General features: G+C 39.5%; 1 pseudogene; it reads left to right on the forward strand.

The window, feature by feature from the left end:
- Positions 1–2,400: 2,400 nt before the first annotated feature.
- On the forward strand, positions 2,401–3,053 carry LOC111178229 (large ribosomal subunit protein uL14 pseudogene; annotated as a pseudogene).
- The last annotated feature ends 1,456 nt before the right edge of the window (positions 3,054–4,509 follow it).

Consider the following 4,509-nt stretch of genomic DNA (forward strand, 5'->3'; position numbering starts at 1 on the left):
AGATAGATGTATCTCAGGAAAATGTTCAATTAACCCAGATTCTTACATCTTCCCATACATAAAAAAGCACTAAAATCATTAACTGAGATACCTATTCCTCGTGACAAGCAGTAACCTTTTACTGAGATGAATGCTTGACTGCATGTATTCCCTAGTCAAAATCATATATATACTGACTTCTCCCCCTACCTCTTCGGAGTTGTCCTCTCAGAGCTACTGAGAGGCTGTTTCCTGGGATCAGTCCTCAGGAAAACCCTGAATAAAACTTAACTCACAGCTCTTACATTGTGTGTTTTTTCTTTCCATTGAAAAGGGATTCCCCAAGCCACACACAAACTCATAAACACCAGGCAAAAGCCTTACTGGCACAAGGAGCTTAAACACAACCTCTGACCAAGCACTGAATGAACCATAAGTTACTCTGACCCAGGGACGAATCCTAAAAAGCCAAGATTAAAAATAAAATCACAGTCATCCTTGGCAGTCTGGAACAATGTGTGAATGCCCAACGCTATGCCTTTTCAGGAGCAATCAGAGAAGGAACTTCCGAGCTAGTAGTCCCAGTCTGAATGAGCTAGGGGCAAAATATGTAAACTCACTGAAATGTGAGAGCAGCCTCCAAGCTACACATATATCCAATGGCAAAAGGTAAATATCTAATTGGGCTTAAGCACAACCTTTGACCAATAAGTGACTTATGCTAACCCAGGGGCAAAACCCAGGTAGACAAGCTAAAAGATAAAAATAAGGGGGAAAGATCTGAGCTGGGAAAACAGAGGTGTACACTATGGGAGGAAATAAACTCCACAGAATTAGTCCCACCAACTCAACAAACAATAAACAAATGACAGCAAACAACAACAACCATTGGGAGGAGGATCAGTATCCGGAGTTGCTAATAATATGTTACCTAAAATGTCCAGTTCTCAACAAAAAATTAAAATACATACAACAGCCACACAGGTAAACATGAAAGACAGTATAAATGTATTTTGTTGTAACTATTTTTTCTTCTATCTGATTTAAAAGACTACTTCATAAAGCAATATGAATAAATCTATGTTGATATACATATAATGTATAAATATGTGAGTTGTATAATAACAATGCAAAGGAGTGGGGAGGGAATGGAGATATTAGGAGCAAAGATTTGAAACTGAGTTGGTATTGACCTGAACTTGATTTTTATAAGTCAAGCTATTAATTGTAATCCCCAGGGTAACCACTAAGAAAATACATTTTAAAATACAGTAAAAGAAATGACAAGGGAATGAAAATGGTACACTAGTAAATACTTATTTAACATAAAAGAAGGTAATAGTGGAGGGATAGAGGAACAAAAAAGACATAAGACATATAGAAAACAAATAGCAAACTGGCAGATAATAATTCTACTTTATCAGTGATTGCATTAAATATAAATAGATAAAACAATTTAAAGGCATAGATTGGCAGAATCAATTTAAAATATATGACCCATGAAAATATACTGTCTACAAAAGATATTCAGAATCACAGATACAAATAGGTTGTAAATAAAAAGTTAGAAAAGATGTACCATGCAAACAGTAAACAAAAGGGACCTGGAATGGTTATACTAATATCAGAAAAATTAGGCCTCAAGACAAGCATTGTTATTAGAAACAAAGAAGGGCCATTTATATTGATGAGAGGGTCAATCCATCAAGAAGATTTAACAATTGTAAACATACATGCACCTAATGATAAAACTCCAAACTACATGAAGCAAAACCAGATATAATTGAAGGGAAAATAAAAATTTATACAAGGCATAACAATAATATATGATATATGCCAATTACTATGTGCCAAGTACTACTCTGAGTATTATTCTTTTAATCATCACAGCAATTCAATAAAATAGGTATTTTTATTCCCATTCTAAATATGGGGAAAGTGAGGTAGAAAGAAGAGAAGAGATTTGCCCAAGATCACATAGCTATTAAGTGACAAAACCAAGATTTGAAGCCAGGCTATCTACTGGCAGAGTTTATGTTCTTAACTACTCTTTCTCATGGCTCAGCTGTGAATAATATTTATGTAGCCATAAAGTAAACATAGAATATTGATTTAGTAAAATATAGTGATGTAGGGCTTCCCTGGTGACGCAGTGGTTGAGAGTCCGCCTGCTGATGCAGGGGATGCGGGTTCGTGCCGCGGTCTGGGAGGATCCCACGTGCCGCGGAGCGGCTGGGCCCGTGGGCCGTGGCCACTGGGCCTGCGCATCCGGAGCCTGTGCTCCGCAGAGGGAGAGGCCGCACCAGTGAGAGGCCCGCGTACCGCCTATATATATATATATATATATATATATATATATATATATATATAGTGATGTAATAACAATATATTGGGAAACTGTGGGAGAAGTGTGTATATGGGATGGGAGGTTTAAGATAACTGAATCTTGGGCTTCCCTGGTGGTGCAGTGGTTAAGAATCCACCTGCTGTTCCTTTTTGTCCCTTTCCAGCTTTCAAGATGTCGAAGCGAGGGCGTGGTGGGTCCTCTGGTGCGAAATTCCAGATTTCCTTGGGTCTTCTGGTTGGAGCCGTGATCAACTGTGCTGACAACACAGGAGCCAAAAATCTGTATATTATCTCTGTGAAGGGGATCAAGGGACAACTGAATAGACTTCCTGCTGCTGGTGTGGGTGACATGGTGATGGCCATAGTCAAGAAAGGCAAAGCAGAGCTCAGAAAGAAGGTACATCCAGCAGTGGTAATTCGACAACGAAAGTCACACCGGAGAAAAGATGGTGTGTTTCTTATTTTGAAGATAACGCAGGGGTCATAGTAAACAATAAAGGGGAGATGAAAAGTTCTGCCATCACAGGACCAGTTGCAAAGGAATGTGCAGACTTGTTGCCCAGGATTGTATCCGATGCTGGCAGCATTGCATGATTCTTCAGTGTATTTGTAAAAGAAAAAAATGATAATAAAAATTATTTGCTCCATGTCACTCTTCTTGACACCACCTAACCCTTACCCCCTCTGTGAAATAAAACTACCCAGTGCAAAAAAAAAAAAAAAAAGAATCCACCTGCCAATGCAGGGGACACAGGTTCAAGCCCTGGTCCGGGAAGATCCCACATGCTGCAGAGCAGCTAAGCCTGTGTGCCACAACTATTGAACCCACGTGCTGCAACTACTGAAACCCGTGTGCCTAGAGCCCAAGCGCCGCAACTAGAGAAAGCCCACGTGCAGCAACCAATACCCAACTCAGCCATAAATTAATTGATTAATTAATTTTTTAAAAAGGAATAAGATTGTCAGAGCTGCAAGGGATTAAAAAAAAGATAACAATCTTTTCATTGCAGAAAATCATAGCTGATGTGTAAAAATTAAAAGTCAAGAAATAAAAGTATAAACAGATTATTTAGAAATATGGAGTGATACCAGAAGAAATAGTTATAAGATTTGAAAGTGATTCTCTCTGAGGAGGAGAAATGTGGGATGGGGAAGGATGAAGCAAAGTTCTGATAGATTTTTATTGTTGCTGTTATAAGCCTTATGGTACTCTATAACTATAAAAATTACATTTTCAAAAACCAGGACTCCAAACGTGTACAGAAAACTTAAGGACTGTTATGGGCTGAATGTGTGTCCCCCCCCAAATTCATATGTTGAAGGCCTTACCCCCAGTATGGCTGTATTTGGAGATAGGTCCTCTAAGGAAATAATTAAGGTTAAATGAGTCCATAAGGGTGGATCCCTGATCCTATACGATTAGTGTCCTTATAAAAAGAGATATCAGAAAGCTCACTCACTCTCTCTCCACACACATGCATCAAGAAAAGGCCATGTGAGGTCATAGTGAGAAGGCGGCTGTCTACAAGCCAAGAGGAAAGCTCTCATGGAAACTAAGTTTACCAGCACCTAATCTTGGACTTCCCAGGCTCCAGAACTGTGAGAAAATAAATTTCTGTTTTTCAAGCCACCCAGTCTGTGGTATTTTGTTTCAGCAGCCCAAGCAGACTAATACAGAGACATTATCCTCAATGAAATAAGCCAGTCATAGGGACATTCCTGGCAGGCCAGTGGTTAAGACTCTGCGCTTTGACTGCAAGGGGCATGGGTTTGATCCCTGGTTAGGGAACTAAGATCCCACATGCTGCGTGGCGTGGCCAAAAAAAAAAAAAAGAAGAAAGAAAGAAGCCAGTCATAAAAGGACAAATACTGAACGACTCCACTTAAATGAGGTACCTCAAGTAATCAAATTCATAGACAGACAGTAGAATGGTGGTTGCAAGGGGGATGGGATAATGGGGAGTTATTTTTTTAAAACATCTTTATTGGAGTATAATTGCTTTACAATACTGTGTTAGTTTCTGCTGTATAACAAAGTGAATCAGCTATATGTATACATATATCCCCATATCCCCTCCCTCTTGCGTCTCCCTCCTACCCTCCCTATCCCACCCCTCTATGTGGTCACAAAGCACCGAGCTGATCTCCCTGTGCAATGCAGCTGCTTCCCACTAGCTATCTATT

Source organism: Delphinapterus leucas, chromosome X, assembly GCF_059928025.1.
Source record: "Delphinapterus leucas isolate spDelLeu-1000000601 "Yukka" chromosome X, BTC_Dleu_Yukka2, whole genome shotgun sequence".
Classification (NCBI taxonomy): Eukaryota; Metazoa; Chordata; class Mammalia; order Artiodactyla; family Monodontidae; genus Delphinapterus; species Delphinapterus leucas.